This window comes from Sus scrofa, chromosome 8, assembly GCF_054392235.1.
Source record: "Sus scrofa isolate SSC_HxYL_T2T_F1_AM1 chromosome 8, Sscrofa_HxYL_maternal_Yorkshire_Landrace_v2.0, whole genome shotgun sequence".
NCBI lineage: Eukaryota > Metazoa > Chordata > Mammalia > Artiodactyla > Suidae > Sus > Sus scrofa.
Genome location: NC_139390.1, coordinates 126748198 through 126769596, shown reverse-complemented (window position 1 = coordinate 126769596; position 21399 = coordinate 126748198). Strand labels below are relative to the sequence as shown.

General features: G+C 38.3%; 1 long non-coding RNA gene across 3 annotated transcripts in view; it reads left to right on the top strand.

The window, feature by feature from the left end:
* LOC146401031 (uncharacterized) overlaps positions 1-21399 on the top strand; it is a 244697-nt gene that overhangs the window by 76690 nt on the left and 146608 nt on the right. The window contains exon 4 of one of the 3 annotated variants that reach the window (XR_014813322.1): positions 6325-10499. The exons of the other annotated variants lie outside the window; for them this stretch is intronic. This is a non-coding gene — a long non-coding RNA (uncharacterized LOC146401031). Of the gene's footprint in view, positions 1-6324; positions 10500-21399 lie in introns of those variants that run through there. 3 annotated transcript variants of the gene reach the window in all.

Below are 21399 nucleotides of genomic sequence, written 5' to 3'. Positions count from 1 at the left end.
AGAAGGATCTGTAGTCAGACTAAACCTTTGTGTACTGTCAACAAAATGCCAATTGTATGGGATCTTTATGGTTCAGGGGCAAATCAAGAAATGCTGTATGCCTAGAAGTGACAGGGAGAGTTAGGTTGGTTTGAAACTAAGTTTATAAGACACCAACATAGGCAATGGAAAAAAAAAAAAAAAGAAGGAAAAAAAGGAGAGGGTTCAAGATGGAGATGTAGAAAGTTTCTGAACACATCTTTTCCCACACACAGAAAAACCTACAATTACACATGGAATAATTCACTTGGAAAAGGATCTGAAAGCTGGACAAACAGAGCCTCCACAATTTAATTATGTAAAACATTGTTATGTTTTAATTTTCATGTCTTGTGTATTTGCTAGTAAGTTTGTGAATTTTTATTTTCTGGGAACATTACATATTTATATTCTTTACTTTTGTCTTTTCCTGATAGATCTGAAGGAACTCTGTATATATTAGGGAATTTAGCTTTTGTATATTTCAGGTTTTTTAATTAGAGTATAGTTGATTCACAGTGTTGGGCCAATTTCTGCTGTGCATCATAGGGACCCATATATATGTATGTGTGTGTGTGTATATATATATATATACACACATGTGTGTGTGTGTGTATATATATACACACATATGTGTGTGTGTGTATATATATATACACATACATGTGTGTGTGTGTGTATATATATACACATACATGTGTGTATACATATATTCTTTTTTGTGAATACACATATTCTTTTTCTCATATTTCCTCATATTCTCTGCTGTGCATCATAGGGACCCATAGGGACCCACATATATATATATATATATATATATATATATATACACATACACACACACACATATTCTTTTTCTCGTATTTCCTCAAGTTTTCAAATATTTTCTTCAGTTTCATTTTTGTCCTTTAGTTGTATTCGTGGCAACTTTTTCACAAAGAATCAAAGCTTATATAGTCTTGTTTGCAATTGCTTTCCTTAATGACTTTCCTTAATGGCTTCTTGTCTTGTTTGGAAAGTCATTTTACTTGGAAATGTCTCTAGTTATAATCTTTCCTTGTAATTTTTTTTCTAGTGTTTTTTCAGGTTTTTTTTATTGTAACAGTTAGAACTGTAAGCATTGTGATGTTTATCTGAATATTCAGGGTGAGGTGAGGATCTAATTTTATTTTCTTCCATTTGGATTTTTTTTGTACTATCATTAACTGTCATTAAACAGTCCATTATTTTTCTTCTAAGTTGAAATTCCATGTATTTATGGATCACTTTCTGGACTGTATTCTTTGAATCTATGTGTTAATTTCTGCATTGTATCTATGCATTGATAAGTACTGAACCTGTAAGTATCTTTGGTTATTATAGGGAAGGGCCTTTTTATTATTCTTATTTTTCATAACACTCAAGTCTTTTCTATTGTGATTGCTTTTCGAGTAAGGAGCATTTATTTAGAACATAATTTATGTCATCTTTTATGTTTGTAAAAGTTTTATCATTTTCTTATAAATTTGCACATGTCCTCTTATTTATTTTTATGTAACTCTTTTATACATTTTCTGGCTATTATTACTAGGATTTTTTTTTTAATTGAGCATTCTCGAGTATAAAGGAAAGCTTTGGTTTTTTGAAATTTTTTTAAATTAAAATATAGTTGTTTACAATGTTGTGGCAATTTCTGCTCTGCAGCATAGTGACCAGTCATACATTCTTTTTCTCATACTATCTTCCATCATGTTTTGTCCCAAGAGATTGGCTATAATTCCCTGTGCAGTGCGGTAGGTCCTCATCGATTTTCCATTCTAAAGTAATAGCTTTATCAACCCCAAAGTCCCCATCCATCCCACTCCCTCCCCACTCCCCCTTGGCAACCACAAATCTGTTCTCTATGTCCATGAGTCTGTTTCTGTCTTGTAGATATGTTCATTTGTGTCACATTTTAGATTCCACTAAAAGTGATATCATATGGTATTTGTCTTTCTTTCTGACTTACTTTACTTAGTATGATAATCTCTAGTTACATCCATGTTGCTGCAAATGGCATAATTTTGTTCTTTTTTATGGCTGAGTAGTATTCCGTTGAATATGTGTACCTCATCTTTTTTTTTTTTTTTTTTTTGTCTTTTGTCTTTTTTGTTGTTGTTTTGTTGTTGTTGTTGTTGCTATTTCTTGGGCCGCTCCCGCGGCATATGGAGGTTCCCAGGCTAGGGGTTGAATCGGAGCTGTAGCCACCGGCCTACGCCAGAGCCACCGCAACGCGGGATCCGAGCCGCGTCTGCAACCTACACCACAGTTCACGGCAACGCCAGATCGTTAACCCACTGAGCAAGGGCAGGGACCGAACCCGCAACCTCATGGTTCCTAGTCGGATTCGTTAACCACTGCGCCACGACGGGAACTCCTCATCTTCTTAATCCATTCATCCATTGATGGACATTTAGGCTATTTCTATGTCTTGGCTATTGTAAATAATAGTGCTGTTATGAACATAGTGTGCATGTGTCTTTTTGAATGAACATTTTATCTGGATATATGCCCAGAAGTAGGATTGCTGGATTATATGGTAGTTCTATATTTAGTTTTCTGAAGTACCTCCATAATGTTTTCCATAGTGGTTGTACCAATTTATATTCCCACCAACAGTGTAAGAGACTTCTCTTTTCTCTACACCCTCTCCAGCAGCATTTTTTTATTTGTACAGTGGTTAATGATGGCCATTCTGATCTATAAAATATTAATTTAACTTGTTAGTAAACTCTGTTAGCTTTCATTGCTTCTAGTTGATCCTTATCCTTTTGAAGATTTATTCTAGCACATGACATTATATGGCTGCCTCAAATTCTGATTCAGCCCACAAGACTCAAGGGTCTATTCTTCCAAAATCTCCTTCCCTTGTGCAAGGGGCTCCTGCAGCAGAATGAAGCGAGTGCTGAGAGTACGCTGAGAACACCTGGGCTGAGCGCTGCTTGATATTCCATGTTAACTATGATTGGGTTCAGCCCCACATATCAGAAAAAATGAAAGTAAGAGTAATTTAAACGCACAAGATTTTATTCTTGCCATGAATGAAGTCTGAAGGTGGACGTCAAGGCCTGGTAGGTAGTTTATGAAGTTGTCTGTGACATCTCTAGGACATGATCCTTGTCCTTATGTTCCAAGAGAATGTTTGTACACCAGAAATTTCGTCTGATTCCAGGCCAGCATCAGGAAGAAAAGCTGAAGCTGCCCTTCCCTTAAGATCCTGTAGAATCATCCATAATCCTTTCACATACACTCCATAGGGTAAACCTACCCATATGGCCGTGGCTACAGAAAAGTCTGGGGAAGATTGTTGTTGCTGAAGTAGTTGTGAATGAGCCCTGAAATCGGGGTGTTTATTACTTAGGAAGAGTGGGGAGAGAGAGATTGAGCAGTTTCTCTTGAGTCACTAAATTCCAGTGTGAATATATGCTAATTCAGTTTTGTTCCATAAAGGAAAAAACGTTTGTTTTTCCTGGTGACAAAATAATATTCTTCGTTTGGAAACCATTCACACAAATCAGAAAATTTGAAGACAAATAATTGACATCCTACCACTCAGATAAATTGCCATGGCGACCTCAGTGAATATTTTTTTCCTATATCTCCCTAAATATGCTCCATATAATTTTATAGAAGTGGCATTATTTTACACTTTCCTTGCTTTCTCTAAATCTGCTGGGTGGCATGCTTTGCATCCAGGTATTTACACTTATGATTGTCTTTGTCTGCAATGCCCTTTCTTCAGATATTAGTCAGGCTCTCTTCCTCCCTTTCTCAGTGTAGCAAGCTCTTTACTCCCTCAGTGTGGCCAGCTTCCTCACTTCCTTCAGGATTTTGCTCAGATGCCTTTTTTGATGAAGCCTCCTGATATTCATTCTGTTTATAATTGCTCATCACTCTTTTTTTTCATATTTTATTTTAATTTTCTCCATAAAACTCACTATCTTTTGATATATTATATAGTTATTTTTCCATTTTCTGTTCCTTGTTAAGACAGTGAAAATACCATGAAAGTGGGGAGTTTTGTCTTGTCACTGTTTATCCAATGCATAGAATAGTGCTCAGCCCAAAGTAGGTACTCACTAAATTCTTGGTGAATGAAGAAATTCTCAGCACTTCATAATAGCTGATCACATCACTAGTTGTGAGGATTAAATGAGATAACATGGATGACAGCGCTTAGCACAGGGACAGATGGCAGAGTCAAAACAGGGATGTTGAAGCTGCCGTTACATCTCAATAAACTGTCCCTGCTTCTACCAGAGCACTTGCCAATGTATCTTTAAGTTTTTATTCATGTGTTTGTTTCATCCATGAGCCCCATGGACTCTTTGAAAGTTTAAACTTATTTGTTTTTCAATCACTGGCATTGACAGTAGTCTAGTATACAGTAGGTGCTCTTTAAGTCTGAACTGACTCGATTCATTTGTGGCTATTCCTAAATCTGCAGACACTGACATACTTTCTAATTTCTCAATGCTTTCCCCTGTTCTCTGTACTGAAATATTTATGAAGCTATTTGGTACTCAGAGGAAATCAAGTTTTAACACAGCTGAGGCTATCTTCTCTCTCTAGTCAATGGTTTTGTTGAGAGCTCATTTTAATAAATGCACTAGAGAGGCATTTTTTTGAATAGGAAAGCGTTGTTCAGCTTTGTGAAATGTCCAGGTGGAATAAGTATTAGATGCTTTTGTTATTTCTGCCACTTTGGTTAATGAAGCTGTCCCCTTTATAATATAATTAGAGCAAGAACAATTCTCTCACCAAATATAAAGTGACACACATAGGCTCTTGTTATTAGAGCATTACCTCTAAAGAGTCACAGGAAACCATTCAAACACAGGACTTGACATATCAGGGTAAATACAGCCAATTAAGAAAATGGTAAGTAATTTCACGAGAGAAATTCTAATTCTTACTAAAGATGTTCAGTGTCCCTTTTGTTTCAAATCACCTTTTATTTTTTAAGATCTAGAGGAAGCTGTTGCATAAACATGTTTTTGTTGTCCCTGCGTGGGATATTTTTTCTAAGTCTGTGGTAACATTTATACTTCTAAATACAAAGTCAGAATTCAAGGAGAAAAAAAAAAAAAAAGTGTGCCTATAGTGATCTCCTGGAGACTGAAGACAAAATTGTCTTTTAAAGTCAGTAGTCTAACTCTTGGGAGTGCAAGATAAGTCAACAAAGAGCACAGCGCTCCCCAGAGAAAGAATTCAGCTCCTCTTCATGGACCATTGGGCCAGATACTTTTCTATCAGAGAGGACTTCCTTGTCTGTGTCGCAGAAATGGGTGTTACACGTACAGTGGCAAATCCACAGCACTGACTCGCTTTACACCTGGATTGCCTGACTCTCCCTTCCATCCTTCCAAGCCATCCCCTAAAATGCCCCATACACAGTTTCCAGAACAAGTATTGCTTTTCTTCAGCATTTGATACACATGTACATCTTTCTTAGCCAAGGACGTCTACATACAGTCAAGAAAATGGACTCTGCAGAATTGAAATATCTTGGGCTTTAACTGAGAAGCATTGATTTTTCTCCATGAGTCTGAATGGATCATTTGTAGCTGCTGTAGTTGAAGTATGATACCTTTTTTTCTAAGCCATGCTACACATGTTTTGGGAATTGACAGAGGGGCACGCTAAATCTTGATGCATCGAATTATTAAAGCAGTATGAACACATAGGTTAAAACGTTTGATTTTGTAAAATTTTAGGTTTTCAGTACTTTGATATAAGATTTCATGCTGCGTATAAGGAAGAGGTGAATATCCTAATGTCATTTCTCCTTTAAAACTTCCTCTTCTGTTTGAAGATGTCAGGCACCTTTGGGAAATAGCGAACTTGGAAAAGCCTGAGCTTTAGCATCTGAAAAAACCAAATTCATATCTTCATCCTGTCATTTGCTAGCTTTGTGGCCTTCAGCCACTTCTTATTCTGCATCTCATAAAAATGCAGCCAATAACAGCTGTTTTATAGGATGAATGTAAGGGGAAAAAAATGACATTTACGTTGCTTGGTTTTAATAGGTACCAGGAGCTAAATAAATGGTAGCTATTTATTTACCACACTGTTTTGTAAAATTTTTAATATTTCATTTGATAAATTCTCTATAATAAATGCTGCTTTAGTAGACTAAAACCAAATGTATATTATAATTTATAGCAGACTTTATAGATAAAAAAATTTTAAAGTCATTTAAATTGTTCCTACTGCATTGTTATTAGTAATATTTACCCTAGTCACTGAATAAAGTCTAACTTAAGGTTTTGTGTTCTGTATCGATAGATCTGCATGGCTGTTCTTTCCAGTGTCATTCAGAGTGGCTGTCACGTATGGTAATACCATTTGTGTCTACTTTGTAATGACCTTAAGATACTGGTTTGGGGAAGGGGTGAGATGAGAGAGATGTGCTGGGGAATCACTTAGAAATGAACAGTGTGTGGAGGAGTTGGGATGCCTAAAGGACAGATGACTAAATTGGTTTAAAGGTTGATATGTAGGATGTAGAGGGACATTTATCAAGACGAGAACTGATGCGAGCTTCATTTGCACAGAGGGGGGAAATGGTAGGGGTGGGAGTGGTAAAAACATGCTTGGTTTTTTTTTTAGACTTCAGTTGGTCAGGCTGTGGGAGGGTAAACAGATTGAAAACCCAGTCTGCTTATTGACAGACTAGCTGAGAGAAATTACAGGACAAAGAAAAGGGCATTTGGTTCATTCTGCTATATTTGAAGTGAAAACTTCCGAGACACAAGGCTGACAAAGAAGGAACTTTAATTAAGCCTGGGTTGCTTGTGTGAATGTGCGTGTGTTATTTTTCCCCTGAGGCATTCTTCCTGAGAGGCACAACAGTCCATCTGAGTTACCTTGTTATTGGATTTTGTGTAATTTCCCCCATTCATTTCAGCAATGGTGGTATTGATGCAGTGGTATTGGTTCCTAAAATCCTTTCTAGTTTATATCATGACCTCATTGGCATTTAATGCAAACACAAGAAGCCCCAAGAGAAGAGAACTGTTTTATAGGCAAACTGTCTGCAAAGTTAGGGTACTCAGCCCCGAGCCCAATGGCTAATACTTTGAATTTTCTGGCATGTAAGTATCAAGTGTGTCCAATGTTTTTGTTGAAATTGTGTGGCAAAACTTAAGTTTTGATTTGGTTTTGTACAGTGACAGGTATTTTAACAGAAAGCAAGGGGAGCAAGGCAAAGTAGGGGTCACAGAGGAATTTTCCTGTGTTGGAGAGGCTCCCTTTTCTGAAACAGAGCCCTGCGGGGGTCTTGGGAGGTGGGGACCCCAAGCCACAGTGTTTGTGGTAGGCCAGAGGGAGAAAACTAGAACGAGCACATCTTGGAGGAGATGCAAAGGCCCATGTTGAGAGAGAGTCTTAGGAAACAGGGAAGAGAGGGAAGGAAGAATGTTGGGTGAAGGGGGCTAAGTAAGCAAGCTGGATGCACTGCTCTGGAAGGATTCTAGAGATGGAGTGCTAATTCCTTTGGTGTCTCTTATACTTTCAGGACATTGGCAAGGAAAAATTATGCATTTGGAAAGAGGTGGGAGGAATCAGAATCACTTAGTGAACCATAGGTCTGGGTATGTCATCAACAAACTCACTATATGATAACCCAAGACTTGTAATTTATCTTTAAAAGGAGGGATTCCAATTGAATGGTCATTGAATACCTTCTTGGGCATTTTTTGGTTGTTGTTAATATTAACTGAAATTAATGGGTGACCCAGAACTGGTGTGACTTGCAAGAAAAATTAGGAATATGGGTAGAAAACTGTTAGTGGCAAAATCTGCATACATGAGCCTCAGATATTCAGATGTAGAATGTGAAGGAAAACCCCAAACAGAAGCCTTCCTCTTTCCTCTGAAGTCCTGCATGTTTAGAAGCTCATTTGACACAGTGTCCACCACCTGACTTTTCATCGTCCCAATTCCACCTTTCACTTTTGAAAATTCAAGTTAGGGAAGGTCAGATTTTGTACTTATAATGCAAGGGAGAAAAGAAATAGGTAACTACTACTTAGAAGTTGGGATCCTGCAGAGTGTGGAATTCTTCACTTTTGAAAGCAGCAAGCTTGCTGTCTCAGCAGTAGAGCTTCTTAATTCTGGTCCAGGAAACACATAAGGCCCTCTATGTAGGAAGCTGCACCTCGCCAGTGAGCTCTGGATTCTTTGTAATTAGTTTGCTGTTTGTAGAAAGATAGATGCTGTTTAAAACAAACAAACAAACAAACAAAAACAGCTTTGGACATTCGGTGTTTACTAAGAGGACCTTTTTGTTGAGGGGAAATATGTATGGCCTTAGGAGCAATTAGCCAGCGTTTATTGCTATGGATAATATACCTTACTTTTCAATCTTGATTTATAGAGAAGGGTGGAATAATTTTCCACTAAGCAAGGAGTTTTCTTCTTCTCATTCATTTTCTCATCTGTATTTTCACAAATAATTTTAATATTTAGAATATTTTTCCTTAGGTCTATTTTCATCTGTATAAAACTATTTAATTCTAATTTAAAATTAATTAAGGAGCAAAGTCCACATTCTAAGTATGGTTTATTACTGTTTTCACCTCTGAATAGCCATCTTGCCCTAGGTAGTTCCTTCACTGAATGTGGCCTCAAGATGCATTTTTACAGCTCCAGCTCACTGTTTGCTAAGGAAAAATGCAGTCAAACAGCTGGTTGGTTCTGCACATTGCACACTAGCAGAATACTCCTAATTAACTGAATACAGACGAGATCATGTGGTCATTTCTTCAATGTGTCCATTATTAAGATTCAGACTATTCAAAGGCAAATGACCCTATTTGCTACATCGTGCATATGTGGGGAGGGAGAAAGGAAAGAAAAGAATAGAATTACATGATTTGAACTTTTAAAAGCAGTCTCACCTTTTCTTGCACGAAGTATTTTTTTGTCTTTTAAGCTCTGCCTCTAGAATCTTGGTGGGAGACTTCTTTCATTCTTGGTATTCATCACTGCATTAAAAAAAACTTTGAGGTTATACCTTATAGGAATTACAAGGATTATTTTTTCCAGATAAACCTACAATAAAAACACGATCTGGATTTAAAATACTTAAATTATTTGTTAAAGTGTAGTCATTGATGCTTTGTTCATGAAACTCGTCATGAAATATTATCTACTCTGAGCTGACCTGTTCATTAAAGCACCACCTAATTCCATATAAGCCTTACAACTGAGTTCACTGATTTTTATTGCGGATGGCTCATGATGGGTGCTCTACTAGATTGCAGAAGGACTTCATTTATCCTTTACTTTGATTCAGGTTGGAAGGTTAGAGAAATGTGATGTGACAACTAATCTTCAACTTATTCTGGGCCTTAATTGATTTGGCAATGCATGAGCCAGGAATTTATTTGGTGGTAGTTTAGCCCAGAACATTTTCAGAAGATTGAAAAAGAACTCAGAAGTTAAGACATAGGGACATTGACTTTTAATCATGTTTTTATTTTAAACAGGATCAGAAGGTGATAAGAAATCATTCAAAATTATCTGAAAGAAGCCTGGTGTCACTCAAAGCCTGAGTGAATTCCAGATACGTTGATAGGTTGTGCATGAGGGATTTGGCTAACTAGAACATCTGAGGCAAAGCCAAGGTAGCCAAGGGGGAATGCAGATCACAGTAGTGGGAAATATACTGCTGTACAATGAGTGCTGCAAATAGGAAAATGAATAATAACATTAGGAGCTGGAGTATCATTGCAAAGAATAAAATAGGTAAGGCCAAGTGACTTAAAACTCACCTTTGAATGGGTGAAAGTCTGGAGGTTTGAAAACGTGCAAGTTTTTAAGCAAAGGTCACTTGCAAACCCTATGGATTAGTTTCCGGTGGCACCATAAAATTTCCATAAGACGGTAGGCTTAAAATAAATAGAAACTTATTCTCTCACATTTCTGAATGCCAGAAGTGCAAAGTCAGTTTTACTGGGCTGAAATCAAGGTGTCAATAGGACTGTGCTCCCTCTGGAGGTTCAGAGGGACTTCTGGTGGTTGCTAGCATTCCTTGGCTCCTGGTTGCGTCACTCCAGTTTCTGCATCTGTGGCCATGTTGTTGCCTCCTTTGTGTGTGTAAAATCCCCCTCTGCCTCCCTCTTGTAAGGGTACATGTGATTACATTTAAAGTCCACCCAAGGAGTTCCCCTTGTGGTGCAGTGCTTAACGAATCCGACTAGGAACTATGAGGTTGCGGGTTCGGTCCCTGCCCTTGCTCAGTGGGTTAACGATCCGGCATTGCCGTGAGCTGTGGTGTAGGTTGCAGACGCGGCTCGGATCCCATGTTGCTGTGGCTCTGGTGTAGGCCAGTGGCTACAGCTCCGATTAGACTCCTATTAGACTCCTAGCCTGGGAACCTCCATATGCCATGGGAGTGGCCCTAGAAATGGCGAAAAGACAAAAAAAAAAAATAAAAAAATTAAAAAAAATAAAGTCCACCCAAATAGTCCAGAGTAATTTCCCTCCCTCAGAATCCCTAACTTAATCATGTCTGCAAGGACACCTCCCCTCAACCCTTTAAAAGAAGTAAGATAGCACAGCCTCCAGAGATTAAAAGATTAAGACACAGATTTCTTTAAGGAGAGGGAGGATATGTGTTTAGCCTACCACATCCTATAATTTTCAAGTGAGGAGAACAGCCAGATTTGATTGGCTCAGTGGTAGGAGAAGATGCCATAAAAATGGACTTATCGAAGGTGCGTCACTTTAATTCTATTCTGTCTGCTCTGTCTTCCAAGGATGAAACATGGAAGCCAGATAAGCAATTGCAGTTACCTGCTGCAATAGTTTGTCATGATCATCTTTGTTTGAAACATCTGGAATAAAGGCTTAGTGCCATGCTGAAGACTCTAAGGGTCCTATGGAGGAGAAGAGCGGGATGGAGGGGGAAAGGGAGAGAAGAAGAAAGAGGAGGAGAAGAAGAGAGGGCAGGAAGGAGTAAGACCTATATGAGGGAAAAGAAAACGTAGAAGGCATATCAGATTTTAGTCCTTAAACCAGAGTTTTAGCTGTTTTGATTGAATTGACCATATGTTGATGATTAAACAGAATTAAACATTATAACACTTTACATAAACATTGTAAAAATATTCATATGGAATTATGTGTGTGAACACAGCTTGAGTAGAAGAATCAAAGGCCGCCTCTTCTCAAATTTTTGTGAGTTCCCCTATAGAATTACTCATTCTCTACTGCTTGCTCCAGATACATTGCCCATTCATCTAGAGCAACATCATAAATGTGCATTGCATAGTTTTCTCTCCAGTAGATTATAAACTTAATTTGAAGATCTCTGTCCATATAACTAATATTTATTGCAAACTTGTTAGATACTAGGTATTTTGTCAAACATTTTATGTACATTTAATTCTCTAAATAGTCCTACAAGATAGATATTTTTATTGCCATTTTAAAGATGATAAAGCCAGGAGTTCCCATTGTGGCATAGTGGAAATGAATCTGACTCGGAACCATGAGGTCGTAGGTTCGATCCCTGGCCTCACTCAGTGGGTTAAGGATCCGGCATGGTGTTACCATGAGCGGTGGTGTAGGTCACAATGCTTGGATCTGGCGTTGCTGTAGCTGTGGCATAGGCCAGTGTCTGTAGCTCCGACTCAGCCCCTAGCCTGGGAACCTCCATGTCCCGTGGGCGCGGCCCTAAAAAGCACACACAAAAAAGATGATAAAGCCAAAGCAAGGAAAGTTTAATATTGTCAACATCACACAGCAGGAAAGAGGTAGAGCTGGGATTTGAAAGTAGTCAATCTGATTCCTAAATCCCACTCTTAAATAATCTAATCTGTGATGCTACCTTGCAACTAACATATAAGATAGTTCAGTTACTACAACTGTTAATGATCAGATTCTCTCAAAGTCCAATAAATAAACAGTTTCTATAAAATGTAACCTGGCTTTACTGGAGGTTTTCTTCAAGGGTTTAATTTAAAGGAAGCTTGTTGCCTAACTCTTTGGGTTACATTCTTTTGCCAACTCAGGAAACGTGTGAAATGCTTCTAATTAGATGCCTCAAAGAATGTAAACTGTAAGAAGTTGTGATGACCTCAAACTTGAGACAGGTAAAATAAAGATATTATTTTTAGTTTGTTTTCCTAATAGATGTAATTTATTTTGTAGAACCCAAAATGGTCTCATAAGGCCAGGATGTAACTGTGGTCTCCATAGTGAATAGAAAGAAGTGGACAAAGGAGAATCTGTAGGAGGACTGAGCCACCATACTTATTCATTGCTGCATTCAGTAAACATTCATTGGGTGTCATTCTGTTTAGAGTTATCCAAGGAGAAACTCCAAATGTGAGTCGCTGAACAGTATATCTACTTACCTTTACACCATCGGGAGATGTGCGAATGTAACGTCAGTGACTTCAGTGTAGTTTGAACTTCAGTGATTTTTTTGGATAACTTATCTTTTTTTTCTTAGAGAAGCTAATAGCAACTTGAGGGTAAGGATTGTGGCTCAGTCTATTCCTTCCTTCTGATGATGCCTGCAAAGGCTGTTCTCATAATGGTTGATCAATAAATATTGGTCAAGTGGATAGATGAGTAGGTCAGTCAGTCCACTGAGAGTCTGACTATTCCCAGTAAAAAATAGCCAGAGACATTAAATCTTACTGGGCTAAAACATTGGTTTGATTTAATGCTTTATTTTATTCTTGTCTTTTCTAGGGCCGCACCTGCTGCATATGGAGGTTTCCAGGCTAGGGGTCTAATTGGAGCTGCAGCCGCTGGCCTACACCAGAGCCACAGCAGTGTGGGATCTGACCCTTGTCTGTGACCTACACCACAGCTCACCACTGAGGGAGGCCAGTTAGCGAACCCGCAACCTTATGGTTCCTAGTCAGGTTCGTTAAGCACTGAGCCACGACGGGAACTCCCTGATTTAATGCTTTTAGGTACTGTCAAGAAAGTCAACATTTTCCTCTCTCTTACTTCACATGCACCTTTCTTTTCCTCTTTTTCTTTTCTCAGTCTTTTCCCCATTTTTCTACTTTTCCCTTTTTTATTTGGCCTCTCTGCCAACTACTATGAAGTGTGTCCCCATGATCTTTATCATTAACCAAATAGGTATTTATGTTTATGGGAAAAGGAATGGAATGGAAATGTGATTTTGATTCTAGATTATTTGGGTTTAAGATGTTCCATCAGGTAGTTATGATGTAGGAATATAAATTAAGAGAGAAGTGAGGCTCTCACAGAGATTTGGAATTTATCTAGCATGAAGGTGATGTTCGAAGGTGTGCAAATAAATGTGTCCCTGGTGCTTTAACCATTGCACCAGAGTTTGCTCTGTGCACTAGCTCTTCTATTCTAATCAACAACACAGTGCTGTAAAGCCTTTACTAGCACCTACTCTGTCCCCCCATTGTTCCTCTTGATACATAGTTATTTAATTCTCACAGTAACTGTGATGCTAGTATCTGACTTTGCAGACTGTCTGTGATTATTGGTGGTATTCATCAAACTACTATTCACCTAAGTTCCCTTTTTTGGATTGTGTGATTGTATGATTTAGAAAAATTATTTAAAAAAATATAGATGGTAATTTTATGTTTCTATGATCTTTATGTTTTTCATTGTTATTCTTACCAAAAGTCATATGCTTTTTTACTTTATCACTTAATTTTATGCATAAAATAGATATATACATACATGTGCATTTGTCCAAACCTCATAGCAAGCATATGAGGTAGCTTCTATTATTATTCCCTTTTTACCCCTGAAAAAATAGGCTTAATGAGGACTGTTAATTCGGCAAAAAGGGCAGAGCTAGGTAGGTGAAATTGGAAAGGGTGTGTTTCTTTTTCACATTCTTTTTCACTTGTACACATAAAACTAACACAACATTGTAAATCTACTACACTCTAATAGAAAATAAAATAGAAAATAAAATAAAGCACATTTATAAGAGTATAAACTTTAAAAAAAGAAATGGCGTGTTTCTGATTATGGCAACTAGGAACATCATCTACCCACTTAATCCAGACCAGAAACCTGGAGTCACTCTAATCTTTCCCTCCAACCATCTGTGCATTTCACTGCCTAAATGCATCCTATATCCATTCTATCCTGTGCATTCTGTTTCAGTTGTTCACATTCCTCTCTTTAGCATCCGGTTTTGTCCTTATCTAACCTATCATTCATGCTGTTGCCAGAGTCATTTTATCTGAACAAAAACTTCACTCCTTTATTTGCTCTGTTGGTGTGTTTAGTAACCCAATTTACTACATTGGTGCTATAGAGCCTCTTAGAATCAAGCCACACAGGTACCCATGCTGCACAAACATAATTATGTCGCTTACTTCTTAAAGTGTTTTGATGGATTCCTGTGGCAGTTAAGATGAAAATTTAAATCTTTCCTGTGGTCCCCAAGCCCCTGCTGGTGCCCCTTACTCGTTTTTCAGCCTCCTTTCAAACCACTTGCCCCTGTTGTCCTTACTCCACCCACACAGGCCTTCTTCCAGGTTGTGGGAGAAGCTACACTGCTTCCTGCCTCAGGGCCTTTGCACACGCTGCTCCCGCATTTGGAATCTTCACATCCCCTCCTCCCTACCTGGTCACATGTACATTCAGATGAAAGCTCTTTTATTTTCAGATAAAATTGTTTTTATTTTAGGATATCATAGAACTGTGTCCCTTTTCCTTCTGAGCACTTAATTCAGTTTATAATTACAAAATCATAAACATGGTAATTTGATTAATGGCTTCTTTCTTATTTCCCTGTTGGGCAAAGACCATGACAGTTTAGCTTACCACAGCAACCCCACACCAGTACTATGCATTTATGAGTCACTTAGTAAATGTTATTAATTGAATGAATTAATACTAGAAATTCTCTCTAGTATTTCTTGATGTTTTGGGTGGCTCACTTCTTCCTTATCTCCTCAGAGAATCATCTTTAACAGACCATCATTTATCTAGAATAAATGACAAATGAGGTTTTCTAATTATAAAGAAGCCTTCTTCTCTCTTAACACACACACACACACACACACAAACTCGACAAGGAGAAAAGTGCATGTGGGGAAGGCAGATGTTTTCATAGTTCCTCACGTTTTAATTAAATTCGGGATTTTCTCACAGAAGGAATCCTGTTTCCTCTACCCTACTTGGTTCTGAGGCATTAACTACCACTATCCCTCTTTATATTCTGTGCCAAGAAGGAAAAATTCCCTTCCGTTATCTACTCTTAGCCCTATTTATATTTCCCTGCTAAAAAGCATTTTCAAAGAAATATGGAAGAACTGAGATAAATACTGAAGCTCCCAAGGAACAGACAGGTTGCTGGGCCCAGGCTCACTTTCGCGTGAGGCTGGCAGATTCCCCCATCTCATCATGTCTCTGGTCTGTTGGTAGTGGCTGCCTGCAGGCATGTGGGAGAGGGATTCTGAGGGCATGGCCAGCCTCAGTGGGAAAGTGTGCCGTGACTAATTCATTCAACACGTACTTACTGACTGCCTGCTATGTAATTAGCAGGGCTGGCCAGGGGCGTGGGAGTACAGTCAGCAACCTCGTTAGCCCTTCTCTACTTATGGAGGGAAGATACAGTTTTGCAAGCATCTTGATTATTCTCCCTCAGCCCAAAAGGTAGCCCTCTGTTACATGGTTTTTGATCATGGTTGTGTTACATGGTTTTGACTTCCTGACCCCAGAAGCAGGTCTAATGGTCAATTTTGTTTTGCTCATGGACTGGAATCAAAAGCCCTTTCTTCACTAAAACCCCCAAATTTTCATGATTTGAGCCTCCTGCATACCATAATTCCTCTCCCCCCCCCTTTTTTTTTTTTTACTTTTTCCTGCTTTTTCTTTCAACAGACAGACTATATCCCCATCTAGTTTGTACTGACAGAATCAGGACCCCTTTTGAAGGCCAGTGAATAATCTGGGCGCTAATTCCTGAGCTGTGGTAGAGACCACTAGCTGTTTATCCAACATCCACTTCCCTTTCTTTCTTATAGGGATGGCCAGGAAGTGGCCATGGGGTGGGGATTTTCACACATTTTGCCCTTTGTGCTTTTGGTCCTTTTTGTAGAAAGCAGATGTGATGGCTGGAATTTCAGGAATCATCTTGTGACTTTGAGGCTGGAAGTCATGATGGCAAAGCAGAAAGATGGATGCAACCTGGGTCCCTGCTGAGCAGAGTAGGGCTGTCCTTCAAACTCTGGGCTGCCTGCTTTTGAACATCATTTTACGTGAAAGAATAAAATATGTCTAAGCTATTTAGTATGGCTTCTATTATTTGCAGGTGAATGCAATTCCTAGAAACTTATGGGTTCTTCAGCTCTGATTTCTCCCTAACCCTATTATTATATTATTTTTTACATGAGACCTCACTCTTGTAAGAAGGAGGAAGGATGCTTGCATTCATGTTACTCTCAGACTGTAATTTCCGTGAGGCCAGGGAATGTGACTGTTTTGCTCATCAGTGTTTTCTCAGTATCTAGCACATTACCTGACATTTAGTAGTTGGCTCAAAAAAAAATTGATCTGTGAATGAATGAATAATAACCTATACTTTATTCAAATAGAAGTCATAAACTGTAGAAAAGAATTAGCAATCGTACAGTTATCAGAAAGGCCAACCTCTCAATGAGTAATTGAATGTTCTTCTTAGCCGAAGGCCCATAAAAGCATGTGTGGTTATTGGTTTTGCTGAAAAAGAAGAAAATAATGTTTGACATTAAAACACAGTGCAGTTTGACTTTTGATAATTGGTAAGAAATTTGATGTTGGTGTTTGTAAATTTTGCTTATAATAATACTGTTTCTTTAATGAGTCTTAGTTTAAGAACATGTCACGCTCTCCGACTTAGAGAATAGAAAGTATATTTAAAGTTTTCTTTTTTTAATTTTTAAATTATAATTAATTTACAGTGTTCTGTCAGTTTCTGCTGTATAGCAGAGTAACCCAGTCATATACATATATTCTTTTTTTTTTACACTATCATCCATCATCTTCCATCACAAGTGATCAGATATAGTTCCCTGTCCTCTACAGCAGACTCTCATTGCTTATCCACTCCAAATGCAACAGTTTGCATCTACTAACCCCACACTCCCAGTTCCTCCCACTCCATCTTGGCAACCACAAGTCTGTTCTCCAGATCCTTGTGTTTGTTTCTTTTCTGTAGATGGGTTCATTTGTCCATATATTAGATTCTAGATGTCAGTGCTATATAGTATTTGTCTTTCTCTTTCTGACTTACTTTACTTAGTATGAAAGTCTTTAGTTCCATCCATGTTGCTGCAAATGGCCTTATTTTGTTCTTTTTATGGCTGAGTAGCATTCCATTGTGTCTATTTACCACTTCTTCTTAATTCGTTCATATGTGGTTGGACGTTTAGGTTGTTTCCGTGTCTTGGCTATTGTGAATAGTGCTGCAGTGAACATAGGGGTGCATGTGTCTTTTTGAATGAATTCTTTGTCTGGATATATGCCCAGGAGTGGGATTGCTGCATCATGTGGTATACCTGCACTCTATAACTTTAACATTTCTGTTCTTTATAACTTTAACATTTTGCTGAGTGCTTCCTGTATGTTCAACTGAGTTATCTTTGTTTCGTATGCATTAGCAAATTTAGTCTAACTGATGGACAAGAACTCTGTTACTCCTGTTTAATAGTTGAAGAAACTGAGTTATAGAAAACTTACGTAACTTGTTAGTCTTAAAGCTAAACAAGCTGTATGATATTTTATTTGACCTTTTTTTGGGTAGATCTACACTTGCTAGTTTGCTTGTCCATTTATCAAAGGAAAAATACTGTTTGTTGGTTGCCTACTTGCCTGATTGAAGAATTACCCTGTATCAGACATTGAGTTAAGCTCTGGGGAAGTAGAAGTAATTCAGTTTCTCATGTTGTGGTGCATAACAATCCAATATAGCCTGATAAGTGCTTCGATAGAGAGGTGAACCTGGGTGCTTTATCTAGGCAAGGTTGGGTAGAGGAAAGGGGAGATTCTAGAGGCTTCTGGGAGAAAAATGGCACCTTACAAGATAAAGGAGAATGGTGTGCAAGAGAGGAACGTGTGCAAAAGCATAATGGTGAGGAAATGTGGCTTATTCAGAAAATGGGAAGTCCTTAATGTAGCAGGGAACAGCCTGGAATGAGCAGAGCACAAAGAAGTGACTCTCCACTGTGATCAGCTGTGGCCAGATTGTCAAGGGCTTCTGCTTTCACCCTAGTGAGCTCAGACACTATTCTCCACCCCTTCCCACTTTAAAAAAAATTGAAATATAGTTGATTTATGATAGTGTTAGTTTCAGGTATACAGCAAAGTGAATCAGTTATACACACACACACATTTCTAGATTCTTTTCCCTTATAGGTTATTATAAGATACTGGGTATAGTTCCATGTACTATATGGTAGGTCCCTGTTGTTTATTTTTATATATATAATAGTGTGTATATATTAATGCCAACTTCTAATTTATACCACTCCATCCTCCCCTTTCCCTTTTGGTAAGCATAAGTTTGTTTTCTATGTCTATGAGTCTATTTCTGTTTTGTAAATAAGTTCTTTTGTATAATTTTTTAAATTCCACATATGATATCATATCATATTTGTCTTTCTCTGGTTTACTTCACATAGAATGATAATCTCTAAGTCCATCCATGTTGCTGCAAATGGTATTGTTCCATTCTTTTTTATGGTTGAGTAATATTCTATTGTATACATGTACCACATCTTTATCCATTCATTTGTCAGTGGACACTTAGGTAGCTTCCATGTCTTGGCTGTTTTAAATAGTGCTGCTATAGAGTTCCCATTATGGATCAGCAGGTTAAGAGCCCAATTAGTATCCATGAGGATGTGGGTTCAATCCCTGGCCTTGCTCAGTGGGTTAAGGGTCCAGCATTATGGTGAGCTGTGGTGTAGGTTGCAGATGCAACTTGGATCCTTTGTTGCTGTGGCTATAGCATAGGCCGGCAGCTGCAGCTCTGATTCGATCCCTAGCCCAGGAACTATCATATGCCACATGTATGGCCCTAAAATAAAATAAAATAAAATAAAATAAAATAGTGCTGCTGTGAACACAGGGGCATGTGCATCTTTTCAAATTAGAGTTTTCATCTTTTCTGTTTATATGCCCTGGAGTGGGATTTCTGGGTCATACAGTAACTCTATTTTTAGTTTTTTAAGGAACTTGTATTCTGTTCTCCATAGTGGCTGCACCAATTTACATTTCCACCAAGAATGTACTGGTTCCCTTTTCTTCACATCCTCCTCTGCATTTACAGTTTGTAGATTTTTTGATGATGGCCATTCTGACTGGAGTGAGGTGAAACCTCATTGTAGTTTTGATTTGCATTTCTCTAATCATTAGCCATGTTGAGTATCTTTTCATGAGCTTCCTGACCACGTGTATGTCAGACACTGTTCTTTAAGTAGCAAGGATTCCAAAAGAGAGTGCTATAGTTAACTTTATATTTCCATAGAATAATTCTGACCATAGTGTGAGGAATAGCACAGAACAGAATAACACCTGAAGACTCAAATAAAGGTGAATGAATTAGGTTCCTACAGTATTGTTTGAATTTCAATTTAATTGGAGTGAGATCCACTGCACATTTTGAATACCTATCATCATTTAATGCTGAAAATACCTATGAAGAATCTGCATGTGGTCACGTATTTCAGATAGGAGTAAACTTCTCTATCCCATCCTAGTGAGAAGGAACAGAGAGATGCATAAGACAAAGTGGTAGATGATGTCAGCTAGTTACTTATAAATTTATGCATATTGATTATATGTATGTTTTTACAGTTTTTGAATACAGGGTCTTCTAGTGTCTAGACTCTTCATTTCCAGTAAAATAGCAAAGTGATACTAAGGAGAAATCCTTGGACAGGCTCAGGAATGTCCCACTATTCCATACTAATCTTGCCTTTCTGTCAGAGCCTCCTTCCATCATTTTCAATTCTAGGACTTGCTGGCTAACTTCTCAAAAGGATGCACCAAAATAGCTTTTTGTCAAAACTTCGGTGATGGAAGTATTACAGAAAAAATTGCAGACCCCCCAGTTCTTTGCAGAATATGAAATGAAGAGAAACAGAAGACAGCAAACAGATAAGTCAGGGGTCTCCATCCAGGCCTTCCTCTGTTTGACCAAAGTGGGTCTTGGAGTCATAACTCTTTATCTGCAGCTCCAAATCCAAAAAGTTCTGAAAAATTAAAGTACTTTCATGGCTGCTTTGGCAGCAATACCTGACTAAACCTGAACTCATGTGGTCATAAAACCTGACCCAAGCTGACAGAAGTCTATTTACAATCTGCATTCACTTGGTGTGAATAGTCACACACTTTGCTGCAGAAATATTAATGTATTTGACACTGTTTAGATTGTTACATAATATTCTGAATATGAACTTTATTGCTTTTTAACATTTCCTTAATTTTTTTTTTAATTTTGAGGCTTGTAAATTCACATGCAGTTTTAAGAAATAATACAGGTAGTATATCCTTCGCCTAATTTCCCCCAGTGGTAACATTTTGCATAACTATAGGACAATATCATGGCCAGGAGATTGACATGGATACAATCCATGGACTTTATTTGGACTTCACCAGTTTTGCATATATTCACTTTTGTTTCTTGAATTTTGTCATATAGAGGTTTGCATGACTCAAGTGACAGTCAGAAGCAAAACAGTTCATCACAAGCATCTCTCCAGCTACCCTAGTATAGCCACAGCCACCTCCCTCACTGTCCAGCTCCCTAACCCCTGGCAACCACTTATATGTTCTCCATCTCTATAATCTTGTCATTTTTTACAATGCTATATATATAGAATTATACATTATATGAACTTTTGTGATTGGCTTTATTGTCTCAACATAATCCCTTTGGAGATCCATTACAAGTTTTGCATGCTTCGTAATATCTGAAAATTCTAAACTCAAAAGACACGTAGCCCAAAGGCTTTAGAGTAGACTCTGGAGCTGGGCTGAGAGTCTGCTGCTGCAGCTAGAGCCCTGCCTGCACTTTGAACCACTGAGGAGCCGGGCAGGCCGGATGGGAGGGGCTGCTTTCTCATCAGTGAGTAGGGTCTGGAAATAGTTTGAACCAGACGTTTTTTTTTGCGTTCAGCTTGGAATGCAGCTCGCACCGCCCATGCGACATTTGCCTCATTGTGGCAGCCTAATTATTCAGTGTTCACAGTCATCTGCCTCCCTTGCTTTTGCTTGGGTTTCTCATTCTCATTGCATTTCCCTTCTGGGCCTAAATTCTAACCTTAATTTGCCATCTGCTTTCCTTGGTCTTGTTTCTATGGTCCCTTTCCCTAGGACAGTGCACCTGGCTTCCTATATCACTTA